General features: G+C 41.5%; 1 long non-coding RNA gene across 11 annotated transcripts; it reads right to left on the minus strand.

The window, feature by feature from the left end:
• Positions 1-1,498: 1,498 nt before the first annotated feature.
• LOC124013171 lies at positions 1,499-24,458 on the minus strand. Of its 11 annotated transcripts, XR_006834830.1 has the most exons (9): positions 24,129-24,458; positions 23,062-23,190; positions 6,184-8,027; positions 5,053-5,115; positions 4,570-4,914; positions 4,206-4,368; positions 3,857-4,069; positions 3,546-3,614; positions 1,499-3,419 (listed from the first exon to the last, which is right to left on the minus strand). It is a non-coding gene; the product is annotated as an uncharacterized LOC124013171 (long non-coding RNA). The 11 variants fall into 11 exon arrangements; XR_006834826.1 differs by having other exon boundaries at positions 1,499-4,069; positions 6,184-6,255; positions 6,728-8,027; XR_006834824.1 differs by having other exon boundaries at positions 1,499-3,614.

The following is a 24,458-nucleotide window of genomic DNA, read 5'->3' on the forward strand; positions in this document are numbered from 1 at the left end:
CATCTCTGTGAGAAGTGATAGAATAGAGGGTGCGGGTGTTGGGTGTGCTATATTTATCAAAGAAGGTGTAGTACAGTGCGTTCGGAAAGTATTTAGACCCCTTTACCTCATTCACATTTTGTTACGTTTCAGCCTTATTCTAAGAAATGATGACAGAATGACAAAGCAAATTCCGTTTTTTTGGTGTTTATTTATTTATTTAATTTTTGCTAATTTATTACAGCATCTAGTCTTCTTGGGTATGACTCTACAAGCTTGGCACACCTGTATTTGGTGAGTTCTTCTCTGCAGATCCTCTCAAGTTCTGTCAGGTTCGATCGGGTTCATGTCCGGGCTCTCGTTGGGCCACTCAAGGACATTCAGAGACTTGTCCCGAAGCCACTCCTGCATTGTCTCGGCTGTGTGCTAAGGATCACTGTCCTGTTGGAAGGTGAAACTTTCCCCCCAGCCTGAGGTCCTGAGCACTCTGGAGCAGGTTTTTATCATATCATGGATCTCTCTATACTGTGATCCGTTCATCTTTCCCTCGATCTTGACTAGTCTCCTAGTCCCTGCCGCTGAAAAACATTCCCACAGCATGATGCTGCCACCACCATGCTTCACTGTAGGGATGGCGCCAGGTTTCCACTAGACATAACGCTTGCCATTCAGGCCAAAGAATTCAATCTTGGTTTCATCAGACCAGAGAATCTTGTTTCTCATGATCTGAGAGTCCTTTAGGTGCCTTTTGGCAAACTCCAAGTGGGCTGTCATGTGCTTTTTATTGAGGAGTGGCTTCCTTCTGGCCACTCTACAATAAAGGCCTGATTGGTGGAGCGCTCAAGAGATGTTTGTCCTTATAGAAATATCTCCCATCTCCACAGAGGAACACTGGAGCTCTGTCAGAGTGACCATCGGTTTCTAGGTCACCTCCCTGACCAAGGCCTTTCTCCACCGATTGCTCAGCTCTAGGAAGAGTCTTGGTGGTTCCAAACTTCTTCCATTTAAGAATGATGGAGGCCACTGTGTTCTTGGGGACCTTCAATGCAGCAGACATTTTTTTGCTACGCCTACCCAGATCTGTGACTCGACACAATGCTGTCTCGGGGCTCTTCGGACATTTCCTTCGACCTCATGGCTTGGTTTTTTCTCTGACATGCCCTGTCAACTGTGGGACCTTATATAGACAGGTATGTGCCTTTCCAAATCCTGTCCGATCAATTGAATGTACCACATGTGGACTCCAATCGAGTTGTAGAAACATCTCATGGATGATCAATGGAAACAGAATGCACTTGAGCTCAATTTCAAGTCTCATAGCAAATGGTCTGAATACTTATGTAAATAAGGTATTTCTGTTTTTTATTTTCCATACATTTTCAAAAATATCAACCTGTTTTTGCTTTGTCATTCTGGGTTATTCTGTGTAGATTGCTGAGATTTGTTGTTCATTTAATCTGTTTTAGAATAAGGCTGTAACGTAATACAATTTGGAAAAAGTGAAGGGGTCTGACTACTTTCCAAGCCAGGACTTGAACCTGATCGAACATCTCTGGAGAGACATGAAAAAAGCTGTGCAGTGACGCTCCCCATCCAACCTGACAGAGAGGATCTGCAGAGATGAATGAGAGAAACTCCCCACAGAGGTGTAGCAAGCTTTTCTATTTATTTAACCTTTATTTAACTAGGCAAATCAGTTAATTAAGAACAAATTCTTATTTACAATGACAGCCTACCCCGGCAAAACCCGGACGATGCTGGGCCAATTGTGCCCTGCCACCTATGGGACTCCCAATCCCGGCCTGATGTGTTGCAGCCTCTTGCACTGGGAGCCCAAGCTTGTAACGTCATACCCAAGAAGACTCTAATCGCTGCCAAAGGTGCTTCAACAAAGTACTGAGTAAAGGGTCTGAATACTAAATGTAAAAGTTATATTTTTGTTTTTTTAAATTATGTTTTGATGCTAAAATGTCCAAAAACCTGTTTTTGCTTCGTCATTATGGGGCATTGTCTGTACATTGATGAGGCAGGGAAACAATTGAATCCATTTTAGAATAAGGCTGTAAAGTAGCAAAATATGAAAAAAGCCAAGTGGTCTGAGTACTTTCCTAATGCATCGTATGTGTGTTGAACTGAGCATCCCTGAATAACATTTCAGTCAAAATGATACCCTAGTCATGGTTTTTCTACATCTGCCTCATGTTAAACATACCGTAGTTGTAGTGTTGGCCTAATTTAAAACACAGTATGTGTACAGTATGCCTCATTTGACGTATTTTAACCTTCCTCTCTTGGTATTTATTCAACATAACACGTTTCACACTTTTTCCAGGGCTGAACACAGGGGGAAAGTCATTTGATACCACATCAGCAAAAGTGTAGAGATGTGACTGTGTCTCAACATGATAAAAAGACCACAGTCTGTCTGTCACCGTCTAGAAACACTCCTACTGTGGAAAGATATTCTGCCACAGCTACTTGTTTTGGAGGGTTAGTTGTTTTTTTACATGGAAACCTTTTCCTTTTTCAGAAAATAAAATCCAGAAACCATACTGAGGAGTTAAAGGAATGACAGAATGTTCTCTCAGCATTTTCTCCGGCCACACCGATATACCATGACATCGTTTCTGTAAAATGACCCCCCCACCTTCACTTCCCAGTAGTGCTGTCCAGAGTCAAAACGCTCTTTACCCAACACATGGGGATGCCTGTTTGAGTAATCTTTCTCTTCTCCTGCGCTGTACTGAGCTCCCCCCCCCTTTTCTCTCACTTTAAAAGCAAGGGAAGAAGTCTGGACATCCATGGTCATGTTCTCTGAGGGAAGAGAATATGGTTTCATGAACTCAGACACAATGTTGACATGGGATAGTCTCGCAATTTAGGCTACTACAATAATAACTATCATCTAATAAACATCTGGTTAAAAAAATCCTACCTTTGAATCCTTTCACCTGGAGCCCGTCTGCATAAAAGCAAATACGAAGTCAATGGTAAACACTGAGATACAATTTAGATTCACATTGGCAGGAACATTAGATTCAAGTAAACTTGACTTAACTTTCAATTATTAACTTTTTCAACAGGTTGTTTCTCATCGACGTGTCCTGCCTCTACAAGCACAAATACCATGAACACACTTAGGTAATTCTACTGAAATGTATAAGAATATTAGTGACTCAAGGCAGACTTTTGGATATGAAGCGTGGTTATCAAACATAGGAATGTTATACATAGCCATTCATTGATTACCTTCAATTAGGTGCCTTGTATCGGTTGAATGGAGAAGGTGGAAGGCAGTATAAAAAGGTGATATTTACTTGCGATGTGTGTGTATTTGCACAAACATTTGACTTAGTCACATGAACGGTATCTGTTATATCAACCAAATACAATGGATTAAGAATGACAACGTTTACCTGGCCTCTGCTCGAGCTCAACTTCTGCTGAAATGCAGAGAAAAAACCACACATCCTATTTGATGACACAACATATCTGATATCTCATTAGATACACATCATATTTCTATATATTGAATGACACACAGATCACATACCAATGTACATTACCTGGGCTGCCTTTGCCTTTTTTTTGTGATGACAGCCATGCCAGAGACATAATGATTGTTGAAATGCTTTCTAAGATAAAAAAAAAAAGTTATTGATAAATATTGATAGTAACAATTTACAGTATATACTTCATTGTTTGCCCAGCATGATGACCACAGATGCGAGAGCAGACAGGAGGAGCAGAGACAGGACCAAATATGGAATAAATGCTTCTCTCCAGGCTTCTGCACACAGGGAAATCAAATTCACAAGCGCTCATAAGGCGGAAAGATAGTACGATAGAGACTTCAGCATGTTCACAGTCCCCTTACAGCAGATCATTTCTGGGATGGGAAGTAAGTGGGATCTGAATGTGCTGTTTGTAGGACACTCATTCACCAGGCTGGCATATCTGTGGCAGGATTCTGCTCTCTCTCTCTCCTCCTCAGACAGGGAGATTGGCTCTCCGATTGGCTCTCCTGTACAATCGGAGTCTGAGGGAGAATACAGCAGCCAACTACTGACACTCACCAAGCCCTGAGGATCTGATTCAGTGGAGAGAGTCAGAGAGAGACAGAGAAAGAGAGATACAGAGACAGAGATAGATAGAAAGAGTGGTTTTGATTTTCACTATGAACATTTTACATCAATGTGTTTTATCATTGCAAGTAATGTTATTACCATGTGTGTAGAGTACTTGTTGTACATTTCTGAGCTCTGCGCCTTCTTTGTTTTTCCAGGTGAGTGTAGGTTGAGGTGACCAGCCCACTGTTGAACAGGTGATGTACCTGGCCTCCTCCTCCTCTTGCTTCAGCAAGAGACAAAACTGGGATACCACCTAATACTATTGGAAAGATAGGACTGTTAGAAGTTTTGTTCCATTTTCCAGAAATGTTCACAAGTTCAACAAAATGAGCAATAGTAGTTTGATTCTGAACTAGATTCCCACCAAAAGCACAGTATCTCTCCCTAAATAAGTTTACATCACGTGTTATGTTTGTTTACAGGTTCATTGATTGCAGAAACATAGTCCTCTGCTCCTTACCAATCAGTGTGAGGGACACACTGGCCTTTTCATACCACTGTTCGCTGCTGACACGGCACACATACTCCCCCCTGTCTTCCAGTGTGACCCTCTCCAGTGTCAGGGACACGTTCCCTCTCTCCATCCCCCCAGTTAGAGACATCCTGCTCCCGTAACGGGGGTCCATAGATGTCTGGATGCTGTGGTCCTTGTATAACAAGGCAGGTCAGTGAAGTTACCAGGCCGGTACCAACGCACCTCCAACGGCTCTGCACTGAAGAGAGGTGAGAGTTCACAAGGTAGGGAGAGGGAGGTCGTTTATCCGGGTCAAGATCGGACCATGAGGGACCACCAAAGTGAAGGCCTCTGGGGTAATGGGTAACAGAAAGGAGAATGTACAGTGAAGAATGATCATACACTTTGCCCTGTTTATGCACTCAGTGTTGTTACATTGGACAAGGAAGAGTAGTTATTTACTCAAAAATACTTTGTAAACATTTTTACCAGGGTTTTGAGCTGGGATAGGATCAGTGACAACTGACAGTATCAGCACCCTCATAAATACCCCTGTGTTGAAGAGACAGGACAACAACACTGTTACATTACCCAGCTACATTACCCAGATGTATAAATCAAATCAAACGATCATGTGAACACAGTTTCATGTGTGTTGGGAAAATATCAACAACAAAAAAAACAGGGCATTTACATTATGCACTTTGGAATTTCAGACAAAGGGACAGTGTGTCTGACAGTGTTATGTATTTATTGCCATTCACATGCCAACTTCAACCCACATAAAAGGCAATCAAATGACTACCGGACAATGTTGCAACGATCATGTGACTTTCACTGATCACAGTAGATTGAAACGGACTAAAAGTCTTGAACAAAACATAAAATGCTGTACGAACGTAATCCTTAATTTGTTAAATTGGTTAATAAACTACTAACTTAAACACCATCTCTACGCACATGATCTTTGATCAGAAACTAACCTGAAACTGGGAAAAAAGCAAAACAATCATAATGACAAGATTGAAACAAGGAAAGAGGGGAGTAGGACACCATTCTTTCATGATACGGTTCTTGTCCTCCTCTTCTGAGGAGGAGTAAGAAGGACCGGACCAATATGCAGCGTGGTAAGTGTCCGTCATAATTTGTTGACTGAACGGACAAAAACAAAATAACAAAGTGAAATGGAAGAAACGAAACAGTTCTGCAAGGTGACAGACACTAAACAGAAAATAACCACCCACAAACAAGAGTGGGAAAACAGGCTACCTAAGTATGGTTCTCAATCAGAGGCAGGTGTCGTTCATTGTCTCGGATTGAGCATCATACTTAGGTAGCCTGTTTTCCACATTTTGGTTGTGGGTGTTTAATTTCTGTTTAGTGTCTGTTCGCCCGGTAGAATTGTTTCATTTTCTCTTCGTTATTATTTTGTGTAGTGTTCAGTTTCTTTCAATTAAAACATGACGAACACTTACCACGCTGCATTTTAGTCCTCCTCTCCTTCCACCAACGAGAAGTGTCACAGATACGTGAACTCTCAATTCTAGAGAACCATCATATTACTATATATTTTATATAGGAAGGCTGCAACTCATACAGTGTAATGGAATTCATTTGTACCCGAGCGCATGGTTCCTCTCCCTTGATTTCCTGTTATTGCAAAACCAAAACGCCTGGGATTTTCTGGTAATCCTGTAGATTCAAGACAATCCGAATATCACAATGTATTTGAATGATACTTTGAGTTCCACTTCGTAAATGAGAGAATAGACAGCCTGTCCACTTGCATGACATCATCTGTGCGTTCACTTTCACCACCAAGGGTAACTGATTTACAAGTTAGCTGCCTACAGTTTCTACTAAGCATGAAGGGGACCCATTGTGGAGACCCATTGCCTTGACTGACCATGCTTATTTGATACCATCCATACAGTGTATAAGAAACAGTACAACGTTTGTTTTATGAATAAATAATACATCAAATTACCAGCTCTATGACTTGATCAAAACCACAGCGGTAATAAGGAGACAATCCAGAAAAATATGTATTTGTAAAAAAAAATATTTAAAAAAGACACAAGGGGAGGAGAGAAAAAAGAAAAGTGAGAATCCCATTCTTTAAAGAGAGTAGAGTTGTTTATCATAGAGTGAAGTTGATATGTACCTGAGTGCATGGTCCCTCTCCTTCGCTTTTCCAGCTGTCGTGACATCAAAACCTTCTGTAGGTAATTGGAATGCTGAGGCAAACCGTATGACCGCGGTGTATTCAAGTTCTCCTTCGGAGCCCAAAATTATAATAGAAAAGAAAATACTCAGTTCTCCCTCTCCTGTCTGTCCACTCCCTGCCTCTTAAGGTCGTGGACTTACCTTTCACATTCTCCGTGGTGCACTATAAAACCACGCCCAACACCTGTCATTCAGCAGTTTGATTGTTAATGAGGGATGCGAATAGTGTAGCTTGTCCCTGAGCTGGCCGACAAAAAAAGGTTTCTCACGTCTCTGCCCGCTGTAGGTACTGCAAGTTGGTTCTAACCTTACAAGTAACAACAAAGAATGTTAGCAGGTCTGTTAGGAAATGCCTTTGTCACACCATCTGGATAAGGGCATTTCTGTGCTGATCCAGAAATACTCTTAATGGGGAGATGGGAAACTCCATTTAATTTGTACTATTAAATTCCTCTTTCATTTACAAATTCATCATTAGGCACACCTGGAGTCCATTACCTCACTCATTACCTCCCCTTTATCTGGCACTCCCTTGGGTGTTTTCCCCAAGCAGTATTGTTTCTGTTGTCTAGACTCTACTCCTACGTTGCATCGGTACATGTTATATTAAACTTACCACCTGCTTCAAGACTCCCAGCGTCTACGTTACATTAAATTGTTTGAATTAACAATTGAGGTGTTATGTTATCTAACTCAACGCTTAACTAAATCAAGTGTATTTACACATCCCTTTTTACATCAGCAGGTGTCACAAAGTGCTTACAGAAACTAAGCCTAAAACCCCAAACAGGAAGCAATGCAGATGCAGAAGCACAGTGGCTAGTAAAAACTCCCTAGAAAGGCAGAAACCTAGAGAGGAACCAGGCTCTGAGTGGCCAGTCGTCTTCTGGCTGTGCTGGGTGGAGATTATAAGAGTACATGGCCAATAAGGCCAGATTGTTCTTCAACACATTAAAACGCTCATAGTTGACCAGCAGGGTCAACAGTGGTTGTCGAGGATGCAACAGGTCAGGAGTAAATGTCAGTTGGCTTTCATAGCTGAGCATTCAGAGGTTGAGACAAAAGGTGTGGTAGGGAGAGAGTCGAAAACAGCAGGTCGAGGGACAAGGTAGCACGTCAGGGTTCCATAGCCGCAGGCAGAACAGTTGAAATAGAGCAGCAACACGACCAGGTGGACTCTGGACAGCCAGGAGTCATCAGGCCAGGAAGTCCTGAGGCATTGTCCTAGGGCTCAGGTCCTCCAAGAGGGAGAGAGAGAGAATTAGAGGGAGCATACTTAAATTCATACAGGACACCATATAAGACAGGAGAATTACACCAGATATAACAGACTGACCCTAGCCCCCCGGCATATAGACTATTGCATCATAGATACTGGAGGCTGAGCTAAGGGGGGTTCAGGCGACACTGTAGCCATGTCCTACGATAGCCCCGTACAGGGCCAACCAGGCAGGGTATAATTCCACCCACTTTGCCAAAGGACAGTCCCCACACAACTAGAGGGATATCAACAGACCACCAACTTACTACCCTGAGACAAGGCTGAGTATAACCCGTGAAGATCTCCTCCACCGCAAGAGCCCGAGGGGGTGCTCCAGTGCCTTGCCATTCACCTTCGCATCCCTGGGCCAGACTACACTCAATCATAGGACCTACTGAAGAGATGAGTCTTCGGTATACTCAAAGGTCGAGGCCGAATCTGAGTCTCTCACATGGATAGGCAGATCATTCCATAAAAAAATGAGCTTTATAGGAGAAAGCCCTGCCTCCAGTTGATTGCTTAGAGATTTGAGGGACAATAAGGAGGCCTGCATCTTGTGATCATAGTGTACATGTAGGTATGTATGGCAGGACCAAATCCATGTCAGGCTTGTACAATGCAAGGTCCCACAGTTCACAGTGCATGTGAGTAAAAACCAAACGAAGAGGTCAAAGGAATAGTACATAGAGCTCTGAGACAGGATTGTGTTGAGGTCTGAGGAAGGGTACCAAAACAACCACAACATTGAAGGTCCACAAGAACACAGTGGTGTCACGACTTCCGCCGAAGTCATCTCCTCTCCTTGTTGGGCGTCGTTCGGCGGTTTTTAGCCATCGCCGATCCATTTTTTCATTGTTCCATTTGTTTTGTCTTGTTCCCTGCACACCTGGTTTACATTCCCTAATCACACTGCATGTATTTATCCCTCTGTTCCCCCCCCCCCCATGTCTTTGTGTGAAATTGTTTTTGTCGTGTTATGCGCCAGGCTGGGTTTCCCCCTGTATTTCCGTGGTATTTCATGAAGGATGTTTAAATTGTAAAACATCTGCTTATTTTTTTTGACTATTTCGCGCCTTGCACTTTTTACCTTTGACTGGAGGTTTTGACGCAGTGGCGTCTGTCTGTTTTATTGCCTCTGCGTAAATAAAGTGTGTGCCTGTTCACAACTCTCTGCTCTCCTGCACCTGACTCACCTGACTCAGCACTCAACCAATTAAGCCTTTCTGGTAGAGTGGCCAGACAAATCAAAATGTATTAGTCAAATGCTCAAAATACAACAGTGAAATGATTACTTATGAACCCCTAACCAACAGTGCAGTTTCAGAAAAATTATATGAATAAGTTTAAGAGATAAATGTAACAAGTAATTAAAGAGCAGGGGGGGGGTCAATGCAAATAGTCTGGGTAGCCATTTGACTAGATGTTCAGTAGTCTTATGGCTTGGGGGTAGAAGCTGTTTAGAAGCCTCTTGGACCTAGACCTGGTGCTTCGGTACCGTTTGGCGGTAGCAGAGAGAACAGTCTATGACTAAGGTGGCTGGAGTCTTTGACCATTTTTAGGGCCTTCCTCTGACACAGCCTGGCATAGAGGTCCTGGGTGGCAGGAAGCTTGGCCCCAGTGATGTACTGGGCCGTTCGCACTACCCTCTGTAGTGCCTTGCGGTCAGAGGCCGAGCATTTTCCATACCAGGCAGTGATGCTACCAGTCATGGTCTCGATGGTGCAGCTGTGGAAGCTTTTGAGGATCTGAGGACCCATGCCACATCTTTTCAGTCTCCTGAGAGAGAATAGGTTTTTTCGTGCCTGCTTCACGACTGTCTTGGTGTGCTTGGACCGTGTTAGTTTGTTGGTGATGTGGACACCAAGGAAATCGAAGCTCTCAACCTGCTCCATTGCAGCGCCGTCGATGAGAATTGGGGCGTGCTCGGTCCTCCGTTCCCTGTAGTCCACAATAATTTCCTTTGTATTGATCATGTTGAGGGAAAGGTTGTTGTCCTATAGGCCTACTGCAGCTCTGACCAGGTCTCTGACCTCCTCCATGTAGGCCGTCTCGTTGTTGTCGGTGATCAGGCCTACCACTGTTGTGTCATCGGGAAATGTAATGATGGTGTTGGAGTCATGACTGGCCATGCAGTCATGAGTGAACAGGGAATACAGGAGGGGGCTGAGCATGCACCCCTAAGGGGCCCCTGTGTTGAGGATCAGCGTGGGGAATGTGTTGTTACCTACCCTTACCACCTGGGGGCATCTGTAGTCAATGAATAGCATTGTCACATAGGTTTTCCATTTGTCCAGGTGGGTAAGGGCAGTGTGGAGTGCAATAGAGAATGCGTCATCTGTGTATCTGTTAGGCCAGTATGCAAATTGGAGTGGGTCTAGCGTTTCTGGGATGATGGTGTTGATGTGAGCCATGACCAGCTTTTCAAAGCACTTCATGGCGACAGACGTGAGTGCTACCGGTCGGTAGTCATTTAGACAGGTTACCTAAGTGTTATTGGGCACAAGTACTATGGTGGTCTGCTTTAAACATGTTGGTATTACAGACTTGGACAGGGAGAGATTGAAAATGTCAGTGAAAACAATTGCTAGTTGGTCAGCGCATGCTCGCAGTACACGTCCTGGTAATCTGTCTGTGCCCTGCGGCCTTGTGAATGTTGACCTGTCTAAAGGTCTTACTCACATTGGCCTCGGAGAGCGTGATCACACAGTCTTTCAGTACAGCTGGTGCTCTCATGCATGTTTCAGTGTTATTTGCCTCGAAGCAAGCATAGAAGTAGTTTAGCTTGTCTGGTAGGCTTGTGTCACTGGGCAGCTCTCGGCTGTGCATCCCTTGTAGGCTGTAATAGTTTGCAAGCCCTGCCACATCCTTCAAGCTCTGCCACATCCTTAGTCCTGTATTGACGCTTTGCCTGTTTGATGGTTTGTCGGAGGGCATAGCGGGATTTCTTATAAGCTTCCGGGTTAGATTCCCGCTCCTTGAAAGCAGCAGCTCTAGCCTTTAGCTCAGTGCGGATGCTTTTGTAATGCGGTCACTGTGGGGACGATGTAATTGATGCACTTATTGATGAAGCCAATGACTGATGTGGTGTACTCCTCAATACCATTGGAGGAATCCCGGAACAGATTCCAGTCTGTGCTAGCAAAACAGTCCTGTAGCTTAGCATCTGCTTCATCTGACCACTTTTTTATTGATCTTTTCACTGGTGCTTCCTGCTTTAATTTTTGCTTGTAAGCAGGAGGATGGAGTTATTGTCAGATTTGCCAAACGGAGCATGATGGAGAGCTTTGTATGCATCTCTGTGTGTGGAATATAGGTGTTACAGAGTTTTCCCTCTGGTTGCACATTTACATGCTGATACAAATTTGGTAAAACTGATTTAAGTTTCCCTGCATTAAAGTCCCCGGCTACTAGGAGAGCCGCCTCTGGGTGACCGTTTTCTTGTTTGCTTACGGCGGAATACAGCTCATTCAATGCTATCTTAGTGCCAACCGCTGGCTGAGGTGGTATGTAAACAGCTACAAAGAATACAGATGAGAACTCTCTCGGTAGGTAGTGTGGTCTACAGCTTATAATGAGATACTCTACCTCAGGCGAGCAATAGCTTGAGACTTCCTTAGATATAGTGCAGCAGCTGTTATTTACAAAAATATAGAGTCTGCCGCCCCTTGTCTTACCAGACGCTGCTGTTCTATCCTGCCGGTACATCGTAAAACCAGCCAGCTGTAGGTTGATATTGTCGTCGTTCAGCCACAACTCAGAGAATCATAAGATGTTACCGTTTTTAATGTCCCGTTGGTAGTTTAATCTTCCCCATAACTCGTCAATTTTATTGTCCAGAGATTGCATGTTTGCTAGCAGAATTGAGGGAAGTATTCAATCGCCTCCTACTTCTCAGAAGGTAGCCCGCTCTCCAGCCTCTCTTTCTCCGCCTCCTCTTCACGCAAATCAGGGGGGTCAGGGCCAGTTCCCGAGGGAGCCGTATATCCTCCACATCGGGCTCATCAGAGTCGTGAAAGAAGAAAAAGGATTATGCTAGTCCGTGCTGAGTAATCGCAATCCTGATGTCTAGAAGTTATTTTCGGGTCATAAGAGAGGGTAGCGGGAAACATTATGTACAAAATGAGTAAAAAAATAATAACAAACAATGCAGATAAACGCACAAAAAAACACAATCGATTGGGGGCACGTAATATGTTTGCCTTCTGCGCCCGGCGCCTTCTTACCAGAAGCCACTCCTCAATTAAAAGCACATGACAGCCCACTTGGAGTTTGCCAAAAGGCACGACTCTCAGACCATGAGAAACAACATTCTCTGGTCTGATGAAACCAAGATTGAGTCACGTTGGGAGGAAAAGCGTGGTGGTGGCAGCAGGGTGCTCAGGACCTCAGACTGGAGCGAAGGTTCACCATCCAACAGGACAACAACCCTAAGCACACAGACAATGCAGGAGTGGCTTCGGGACAAGTCTCTGAATGTCCTAGAGTGGCCCAGCCAGAGCCCAGACTTGAAACCGATTGAATATCTCTGGAGAGACCTGAAAATAGCTGTGCAGCGACGCTCCTAATACAACCTGACAGAGCTCGCCAGGATCTGCAGAGCAGAATGGGAGAAACTTCCCAAATTCAGGCCTGCCAAGCTTGTAGCGTCATACCCAAGAAGACTCAAGGCTGTAATCGCTGCCAAAGGTGCTTCAACAAAGTACTGAGTAAAGGGTCTGAACACTGAATACTTATGTAAATGTGATATTTCCGTTTTTTACCTGTTTTTAGTTTGTCAATATTGGGTATTGTGTATGGAATTACGACCAATGTTCCCTCTATACTGTGTGAAGAACAAATATCAGCACGCGCAGAGAAGCACAAGATTGAGCTTCACTCAACTTTTCACTTTCAATGTAACACACCGAAACAAAACAAACTATGAAAGAGATGTTCTTGTAGGCAGAGTGCATTGACTAGGATTTTCTATTAACCTCTACGGGATTGGTGTCCCTAAACCGGGATGGTTGTTGCTAACGTGCACTAATGTGATTAGAATGATGTAAGTAACAGCCAACTTTCCAGGACATAGTCAATGTCTTATATGGGCAAAAAGCTTAAATTCTTGTTAATCTAACTCGTGTCAAATTTACAATAGCTATTACAGTGAAACAAATACCATGCTATTGTTTGAAGAGAGTGCACAACAACAAAACACTTTTCACTGCAACTGGTTTGATACATTAACCTCTGAAGGTAAATAATGTACTAACATTCAGTAATCTTGCTCTGCTTTGTCATCCTGAGGGACCCTGAGATAAAATGTAGCATAGTTTTGTTTGATAAAATCTATTTTTATATTCAAATGTAGGAACTGGGTTCTACAGTTTGAACCCCAGCTGTCTCCCTCCCCTGTAAACTCCCTCTCTTAGGTTTTTATCACCAACATCAATCGATTGTCAGCTTCAAGCTATCTCAAGTAAAACCCATGTCCTCAACACCCAGAAGAGCGACAGGGTACTAGAGTGGAGACCATAAAACACAGCTATAGACAGATATCTTACTGTTTGTTTCGAAAATAATTGTTACATATCAACAAATAAGGTGAATACATCATTTTTCTATCACAATGCACATCCTGGTCCAGTCTGTTCAATGCACTGAAAAGACCACTGAGTGGAGGTGTTGCACAGGAGTTTTTCAAACTACTAATATATTCATTAAATATCAGGTTATATCAATACTCAATACAGAAATCAACAGTGTTGATATTCAAAACATTTATTACAGATTTACATCAATGATCTTGCTAAAAGTAATAAATATAAATGTAAAGTATGTGTCGACGCAGTTTAACTTCCTGTTAGTGTCTCAGAGTGTTACAATGGTATTTGATTTAATATGTATTTCCACCTTTGTCATACAGAGTCATTTTACTGTTAAGGGACATTTGCCACGTAACCCAGGGCTGAATACAGTGAAGAATGTGTTAGATGACACAACGTTGAACAAACTGTAAAGATGTACCTTTGAATCAGCATCATAAAAGGAAAGCATCTGTCTGTCACAATCTAAGAACACTTCAAGTGTTGTAAGAAATGCTTTTCCAGATTCTTGTAGGCATAGAAATAAATAAAGGGTTTAGTGGTTAGAGCGTTGGACTAGTAACCGGAAGGTTGCAAGTTCAAACCCCCGAGCTGACAAGGTACAAATCTGCTGTTCTGCCCCTGAACAGGCAGTTAACACACTGTTCCTAGGCTGTCATTGAAAATAAGAATTTGTTCTTAACTGACTTGCCTAGTTAAATAAAAGTCAAATAAATAAAATTACCCAATTCTGGTATTTGAGGGTCATCAGGGACATAATGACCTTTTCCTTTTTCACATGTAAAAACCCAGAAACAGGGGTTAAGGCACAACGGCCCTTTGCTAAAAATGGAATCTTCTCTCACCTTCACTTCCCAGTTTAACTGTCCGGAGCTGAATCTGTCCTCACTAAAGACATTAAGAGCTGTGGGAACATCAGTTACTTTTGTGTCCCTACAATAAACCTTTCTACCTGCACACACGTCTAGGTTACAGTGAGCAGACGCTGGGTCCAGAGTGATGTCCACAAAAAAAAAAAAGAGATTAAGATTTTTGTGAATTCATTTAAAAAATATATATATATTTGACCTTTATTTAACCAGGCAAGTCAGTTAAGAACATATTCTTATTTTCAATGACGGCCTGGGAACAGTGGGTTAACTGCCTGTTCAGGGGCAGAACGACAGATTTGTACCTTGTCAGCTCGGGGGTTTGAACTCGCAACCTTCCGGTTACTAGTCCGGTTACTAGTTCATTCACTCACATGGTTTGCTGATATGGACGTAACTTGAAGGTACAGCCATGTAATGATACTATGTTAGTTCTTTGTTAATGTGTCCTACCTATGAATCTCTTCAATTCCCATGCTGCAAATGATCAAATCAGAGAAACATTTAACCACTAATCTTATCAACAGACAATAGATTTTGGGTTGTATCACGTGTTCTTCTTATGGGTGTTCTTCAGTAAATGCTAATAACCCTGAATGACTGTGCTTGTGGGGTGAATAAGATCTAAGAACCTAGATTTAAAAAAACATTAAATAATGAAAAGGTATGTCAATTTAAATGTACCATTAGGGACACGTTTCTTCTGTGTAGTTGCATCCTTGGCAGTTTGCATACCACATTCTGCATGAGATAATCATGTGATTATTGACATATTATGTATTAATAATAAATCAACCATATTGATCTCTCTATATGTTCAATGCATGATAAATGACGAATTGAGTTAAAGAGAATCCTTAGCTGCTACATCAACTTTTTACATATAAATGAATGATATACAGCGCATTCGGAAAGTATTCAGACCCTTTCCCTTTTTCCACATTTAGTTACGTTACAGACTTATCCTAAAATGTATGAAATACTTTTTTCCCTAATTCTTCACACAATACCCCATAATGATAAAGTGAAAACAGGTTTTCTGAAATTTTGGCAAAAGTATTAAAAATAAAAAACTGATAACTTATTTCCATAAGTTTTCAGACCCTTTGCTATGAGACTCGAAATTGAGCTCAGGTGCATCATGTTTCCATTGATCATCCTTGAGATGTTTCTACAACTTGATTGGACTCCACCTGTCATAAATTCAATTGGTTGGACATGATTTGGACTGTCTATATGAGGTTCCACAGTTGACAGTGCATGTCTGAGCAAAAAGCAAGCCATGAGGTAGAAGGAATTTTCCATAGAGCTCCTAGACAGGATTGTTTCAAGGCACAGATCTGGGGAAGGGTCCCCAAGAACACAGTGGCCTCCATCATTCTTAAATGGAAGAAGTTTGGAACCACCAAGACTCTTCCTGGAGCTGGCCGGTCAGCCAAACTGAGCAATCGGGGGATAAGGCTTTGTTGAGGGAGGTGACCGAGATCCCGATGGTCCCTCTGACAGAGCTCCAGAGTCCCTCTGTGGAGATAGGAGAACCTTCCAGAAGGACAACCATCTCTGCAGCACTCCACCAATCAGGCCTTAATGGTAGAGTGGCCAGACGGAAGCCACACCTCAGTAAAAGGCACATAACAGCCTGCTTGGAGTTTGCCAAAAGACTCAGACCATGAGAAATAGTGCTCTGAATGTCTGCAATAGGCTGAGAGAGGCTGGACTGAGGGCTTGTAGGCCTGTTGGAAGGCAGGTCCTCACCAGACATCACCGGTAACAACGTCGCCTATGGGCACAAACCCACCGTCGCTTTAACAGACAGGACTGGCAAAAAGTGCTCTTCACTAACGAGCCACGGATTTGTCTCACCAGCGGTGATGGTTGGATTTGTGTTTATTGTTGAAGGAATGAGCATTACGCCGAGACCTGTACTCTGGAGCGGTATTCATTTGGAGGTGGAGGGTCCGTAATGGTCTGGGGCGGTGTGTCACAGCATCATCGGACTGAGCTTATCGTCATTGCAGGCAATCTCAATGCTGTGCGTTACAGCAAAGACATCCTCCTCCCTCATGTGGTACCCTTCCTGCAGGCTCATCCTGACATGACCCTCCAGCATGACAATGTCACCAGCCATACTGCTCATTCTGTGCATGAGTTCCTGCAAGGCAGGAACGTCAATGTTCTGCCATGGCTAGCGAGGAGCGTCTGCTAAATGACTTAAATGTAATGTAAATGTAAAATCTCAATCCCATTGAGCATGTCTGGGACCTGTTGGATCGGAGGGTGAGGGCTAAGGCCATTCCCCCCAGAAATGTCTGGGAACTTGCAGGTGCCTTGGTGGAAGAGTGGGGTAACATTTCACAGCAAGAACTGGAAAATCTGGTGCAGTCCATGAGAAGGAGATACACTTAATACAGCTGGTGGCCACACCAGATACTGACTGTTCCTTTTGACTCCCCCCTCCATTGTTCAGGGACACATTATTCCATGTTATTCCATTTTCAGTTTAAGTCTCAGTTGTTGAATCTTATGTTCATACAAATATTTACACGTTAAGTTTTCTGAAAATAAACGCAGTTGACAGTGAGGACGTTTCTTTTTTTGCTGAGTTTACAGTAAGGCAGGTCAGTTGAAGTCACCGTACCAGTGCACCTCCAATCTCTCCGCATTAAAGAGAGGATAGAGATAGGGGAGTTCCACTGCGTCAAGTCCGGAAAATGAGGGAACCACAAGGTGAAGATGGCTGGGATAGGAGGGAGAAGTATTGCTTGTAAGAGGAAGTGCAAATCAATTCATTAGGGCATTATAACACATTGCTTCACGAGGCTTTATAACGCCTGGTCTGAATCCTCTATGACTATTGTTATAGATGTTGAGCAGTTATTACTACCTGTGTGGTGCATTGTAATTCATTTTGTATTGCTCATAAGGCATTCATGTTTTTTATGGATTATGAAGAGGATAAGTGTTACTAAACAAAAGAAACAGGAGCTTTTGCAACAAGCAAACAGTTGATATGCTCACCAGGACTTTGAGCTGCCATGAGGACTGTGAGAGCTGCCTGTATCAAACTCAGCCACACTCCTGTCGTAAAGACCAGAACATCACTGTGATGACAATATCATAATTGCAGGTATTAGAAGAAGTGTAATCAATTGTGCCATTAAACACAGGGTGTGATTTTCACTATGTTGCACATCCCTAAATGTGACCCTGGTCATTTCATTCAATTCCACGTTGTGTCTCAAAGCTAAAACCAGTAGGTCATACAACCAATGTGTAGGAACCCTTGAATAAATACACTGTGTTATACTGAACTTTGAACCTTCAGCTGTTGGATAAGTTTTATCTTATAACTGCTATTATTACTGCTATAAAAACGTACACAACGGGGGTCATTGTGGAAATATACAGTCGATAGTGAAAGTCTACACACCCCTTGCACAGTGTCGTGTCTTTTCCTGATTAAGTACATTTACAAAAAGTAGTAGGACATGCTATTCTATAAAATAATTTCTCCGTAATTAATATTTCCTGATTGAGCTAATCATGTAAATGTAATAAACTAGAGAGTCCGGGCACCACGAAAGATTATTTATAGAGATGTTATCTTCCGAATAAACTCTTAAAAACCTAGTAATATTTTATATAAATAGCAGTCAATATTAATCGTCACCTTAATTCCGTCTCCTCTGAAAGTTGTAAATTCTTGGTTATCTTCATGAACCCTGACTAACAACTTGAATCAGCAATACAAAATTTGGTTTAATTATGTATTTACTAAATACCTAACTAATTACACATAATTAATCATACCTTGATTACAAATTACGTCATGAAGGAAAACGTCCCTAGCGGGCGTAACAGATATGACAACTTGTTACACAAAAGAATATAGGGCTGCGTTTGAGTGAAAGAGCGGGAAGACTGAGGACCAAAGGAAGAAGCTGTGCTATCGTAAATACAGTATCTTATGCATTCTAAATTACCGCCCATTTGGAAAAGGAAAATGCAATACATATTTACTCCGAGCTGCACTTCGGTAGGTTGGTGGTAGATGGAAGGCCGTGTTGCCAAACCGAGTCCTTTGCCCTTTGAAGAATGTCTCTGGTGGTCAATTGGATACGTTGTAGTAACGTCGTTGTGTGATAGATGGGATACTCTGTCTGTTCCTTCCTGACCCTCGTTTGCAGCTGCTGTTGCTAACTCAACGGCTAGGAGGTATCACTTCTGTAGTGAATAAGAGTTCAAAGTTCATACCATTCGCAACCAAAGCTCATGCTGATGTTGGCTTCGTTCTGTAGTTATTATCTGAACCATTCTGACATCGGACCGTTGTCCTCACATCCTCAGAACAGGAGGTTACATTTTCGTCAAGGCTTTATATAGTGGAGCGAGAAGGGTGTGTCTGAAAAGTTTTATAACCCATGACTCTTCACAGGGGCGGGCCACTGATTGAGCAGAGCCCTAACCTTATGAAAACCCAATTCTCACATATTAGAAGCTAAAATCACATTTCATCCCACCGTGAATCATTTCATATACAACGTTTAAATTGAACAACAATTCCATGTGAATCCGATACCTCTGATGTGTAGACTTTCCACTGTAGAGTTTATGTCATCTTATCATTGATGAGAATGTCTCAGATGACAACCGAACTGACATCATATTCATTAAGTACCACCGCATATGTTCAATTGGTTGGATTACCAGAATATAGTTCATTTCCCCCCCACCTTCTGATGTTCCCAGAATCTCTATTTAACCAAGGGGTTTGCAAATGTAACATCAGTAGGGTAGAGAGAGGAAAAAGGGGGGAAGAGGTATTTATGACCGTCATAAACCTACCCCCAGGTCAACGTCATGACAACATTCTTTACCTTTTTCTGCCTTAAAATTTTACGTACAAAGTGATTGAATTAGATGTTTTCCTACCCATCTACACAACCTACTCCACATTTTTAAAGTGAAGAAAAGTTCTAGAAAATGTTCCTAATTAATGAAAAATGAAAATGTATTGACACCCAGAGTTAATCCTTGGTGGAAGGACTTTAGGCAGCCATTACGGCTGTGAATCGTTTTGAATAAGAAGTTACTAACCTTCCAAAACTCTTAGGGCAAAATACAGTATATCCATTGTTTTTATCAAAATTGGTAGTTAGGCCAGTAACCCGAAAGGTTGCTGGTTCGAATCTTGAGCCGACAAGGTAAAACATCTATCGATATGCCCTTCAGCAAGGTACTTAATTTCTCCTGTAAGTCGCCCTGGATAAGAGCGTCTACTAAAATATCAAATCTAATTCTCAAGCTCTGTCAATTTGGTTGGGAATTATTGATGACAGCAACAATTCAAACTTAGTCTCTTATTGCCAAGCATTAAGTCGGGAATAACAATCTCCAGTCCCTGCCAGTGACAAGCATAGCCATAACATGCCACCATTTACTCCACATTACTGGCTTGTATAACACAGTGAACAGGAATCCTGTGTTACAAAATCCACTCCAAAGGCCATGTAAACAGTGAAAACCTGACCCTGGGAAAGTTGTATTTTTAGCAGGACAATTAGACAAAGATTAATGTCAAAGACAGACCATAGTGACTTAGTGGTCAGTGGTCTAGTCTCTCATTAGGTGCAAAAACTTGCCTAATGCGGCCCACTTCTTGGAGGCAGGCCACTCGATTTCGTCTCTGCGTTATATTGGCATTGAACATGTCACCCTCCCTAGGAGAGGGGGTGACCTTGATAATTTATAGTTAAAACGAGAGGCTGCCTGGATCTTTAACTTAAAGACCCTTGCTCCCTTCGGTCTCAATGTAGACTGATCTGAAGCCATTCTTGTGATTACTGTGACTTTGCCATTGTAATTGTTTGTAAAGCTTGTGTAGTCTAAAATGAATTTATGATCGTATGCTCTCCATTTGTTGTTTGTATGCTGTTCTTTGCAGGCCATTTTAATATTTGAGAATTATCCAATGATATTAGGCCATTCTTGGCCATGATTACAGACACCTGTGTCTTTTGACACTATATACACGAGTCATACCGCAGTGTTTGTGATTATACCCTGACTTGGCTGTCGAAACGTTGATAATTAAATTTTTGCATCTGAGCTCCTAGAGTGTGAGGCTCTCTTTTATTTTCTAGTCTCAGTCCTGACATAAATTTGCTTAAAAATCCACTTTTAAATATTGCTGTCCATCAATGACACCCAACCAAATTTACTGAGCTTGAGCAATTTTGACTAAAACAAAGGATATATGTTTTCCCTGAGTTGTGCTGAGTATAATTTTATTCAAAATGATTCACTGCTGTGATGGCTGTCAATGGTGCTTCCACCAAGTATTTATGAAGACATACACAATCAAGACATGTTATTGGTTTGAGTTTTTTTATTCATTTAGGAATGTTTATATAATTTTCTTTCCCTTTTAAAATGTGGAGTAGGCTGACTCTCTGAGGTCATTAAAGATCCCATGGCACTTATTGTAAGAGTACAGGTGTTAACCCCGGTGTCCTGGCTAAATTCCCAATCTGGCCCTCAAACCATCATGGTCACCTAATAATCCCCAGTTTACAATTGGCTCGTTCATCCCCCTCCTCTGCCCTGTAACTATTCCCCAGGTCGTTGCTGCAAATGAGAACGTGTTCTCAGTCAACTTACCTGGTAAAATAACGGATAAATAAAATAAATAAATATTTCATTCCTATTTATATTTAATTTTAATGCAGCAGAATGTGAATACTTTCACGAGGCATTGTATGTATCCTCCATTGAAATTATTCTAATCATACTGTCAGAAGTAAAAAAAATTGTGTTATTATTATTAAGAAATATATTTAAAGTGTGTTGTCATAACTCAGACAAACAGTAGAATATCAAATCATGTACATCTACATTGACATTGTAGTCATTTATCAGATGCTTTTATCCAGAGTGACTTAATGTTTGTGCATTCATCTTAAAGGAGTAGTTCACTATTTTACAACTACAACTTGATGTTAGATGGTTCCTTTCCCTGAAAGTAGTCTATGGAGCAGGAGAAACTGTAATCCATGTTTCAGTTTTCTTTATACAACCACTACAAATGTCTGCTAACTTTAATCACCGCTCGCTAACAATCAATGGAAGGGATGGAAAACTGAACAGTTGTACTTCTTAGATCATACTAGCTAAGGACAGGTCTCCATTCTAAAGTCTGTAGACATTTTGGTTAAAACGAGTCTTGATTTTTCGATTTTGTCATTGTACTGAGTAACACTATCGTCTGTTGTTTTTCAAATAGTTTTACAAAACATAACTATTTAATGTAATTGATCATAATTATGTCAATAACATATAACAAATTCAAAACTGCGGTACAGTGCACTAAATAGACCACAAGGGGGTATCTGAAACAAAAGCTGTATTGTGGCAGCTGACAGGACACCATGGTCAATGGAAAATATTTTGCAGTCAGTCATGTACTCTAGATATTATTTTATTTACATTTATTTACATTTTGTTAACAGGAGGACATAATTTTCTAAATATCTTTCAACAGAATTATAGGATATATGATACTGCTAGCTTTGATTACAGTTGAATTACAGTGTACATCAATAATCTCCCTACAAGCAGCAACAAGTTGAACAATTGTAGATGTTTTGATTACCCTTGTGCCTCAGACGACAAACCATATACCTCTGGGCATCACTGGATAAAACTCTAAAATTATATCTCTGACCACGTGCTCCTGTCTTCAACATGTCTGTTCTATTGATGAGCAGTATTGTTGGACATGTGTCTCATGTGACATGTTTAAACCCTCATCTCTTAGGTCTCATTAAATATTGTTATTGGTTGTGGGTCATGTTTTCCAGGGCTGAACACAGGAAGAAACGTGTATGATGTCGCCACATTACAAAAAGTGTAGATAATGCATCAACATTATAAAAAGACAGATTGTTTATCACAGTCTATAAACACTCCTACTATAGAGATCTCTCACGGGTACTTTCAAAAACAAGGACATTTCTAAGTGACAACTTTTGAACGGAAGTGTATATATTCTTATTCCATTCCTTAACTTAGATTTGTGTGTATTAGGTAGTTGTTGTGGAATTGTTAGATATTGCTGCATTGTCAGAACTAGAAGCACAAGCATTTCGCTACACTTGCAATAACATCTGCTAACCATGTGTATGTGACCAATAAAATTAGTGTTTTCATCTTCATCTTTTCTATCTTTTTAAAATGATAGCATTTTCCTTCCACTTTGACATTCAAGTATTGTGTGTCGATTGTTGACATAAAAAGGCATTTAAATCCATTCTAATCCCACTTTGTAAGACAGTTGTAAGACAGTAAAATGTGAAGAGATCCAAGGGGGTGTAGTCTTTTGACAGGCATTGTATTTTTCTCTACTCTTTTCATTGTTATTATTCAATATTGATTAATGTACTGCATTGTTGAGGGAACTAGCGCATAAGATTTTCACTGCACCTTTTATACCTGCCGTAAACTGTGTGTGATGAATACATTTGATTTGATATGCTGTTTGTGTAGAAGACACACTTACCAGGTTTGTGAGGAAGGACTCTACTCTCTCTCTTCTCTTCCTCAGACAGAGAGATTGAACAGGAGAGCCAATCTGAGTCTGATGGAGAATACAGCAGCCAACTACTGACACTCAACAAGCCCTGAGGATCTGATACGGAGAGAAGGAGGTCATACACAACCATCTATTATGAGAGAGCATAAAAATTGCACAGTGCCAGGTTTCTTAAGACTAGAATTACTGGGATTCTCAGCCTCTAAGTACCCGTTAAAGAATGTGCTGTCTGGCGTCGTCTTTATCCTACATATCAGATTTATATATTGTGTTATTAGGGGTGTGACAACCTGGCTATACTCATATTCATAATCGTTGCCATAAATTGACAGTTACTTGCGATCAGAAAAAAAATGAAATGTTTTTTATGCCTAACTAGATGTTTGCAAAATACCTTATCTCCCTGTATGCTTTTAGACCAAATAGGCTACAGGTTAGGAGCAGTGCGCTGAGGTGTGTGTGTGTGTGTGTGTCCTGTCCAAACTTGCAGCAGGCAGACAAGTTTGCTGTCAGAGTTTCTTCTTCTTTCCCTACTCTCACTTCTCTTGTTAGATATTATGCACATTGTAAACTTGCTGGAAAACATTCTTCTCTATTGAGTTATCATCATTTCAGGCGAACAGTAGTCATCAACAATCTAAATGATCAGACCGAAACATGCGATGAGAAGTGATTGGGTGAAATAGACTACTTCGCTCTATCCAATTAGAGGAGCAGGATCAATTCTCAATGTATCAAGGATCAATGGAGTAGAGCCAAAATAAATACAAAATGTCACTGTCCCAATACTTTGGAGCTCACTGTATTATAGACAAAGCCATTAGAATATTGTTCATTCAGTGTTCATTCGAATGTTAAGGTAAGAATTTGAATAGAGAAAGCTGATCCTATCCTTATAGGACGCACTTAGAGAATTTGTGATAATTTATTCTCTCTTTGTGGTGTTTTGGGCCTCCAACTTTGGCCATTTTATTAACTGGGGAAAGAGAGAGATATAATTTCTAGTGATGACCTATTACTGTCTATGTAATTACCTGAGGTGAAGAGTACTTGTTCATTGTTTTATCTCTGTCCCCTCTTTGTTTCTCCAGGTGAGTTTCAGTTGTGGTGACCATCCCTCTGATGAACAGGTATCGTGCACCTGACCTCCTCCTCCACTGGCCACAGAGAGAACTGGGGCGCTGCCTGTCACTGATGGAGAGATAAGGGAGTGTGGAGGCAGGCTACAAGGATGTAGGCTAAACAACAATTGTGAGAAAGGATTGTATCACATTTTCCTGTGGATTACTTTAAAGTTATAAAAATAACTGCCACCTTATTGTGAGTATTCTATATTTTATGTAGAGTTCTGTGCAGTGTTGCAG

The sequence above is a fragment of the Oncorhynchus gorbuscha genome, linkage group LG24 (assembly GCF_021184085.1).
Source record: "Oncorhynchus gorbuscha isolate QuinsamMale2020 ecotype Even-year linkage group LG24, OgorEven_v1.0, whole genome shotgun sequence".
Classification (NCBI taxonomy): domain Eukaryota; kingdom Metazoa; phylum Chordata; class Actinopteri; order Salmoniformes; family Salmonidae; genus Oncorhynchus; species Oncorhynchus gorbuscha.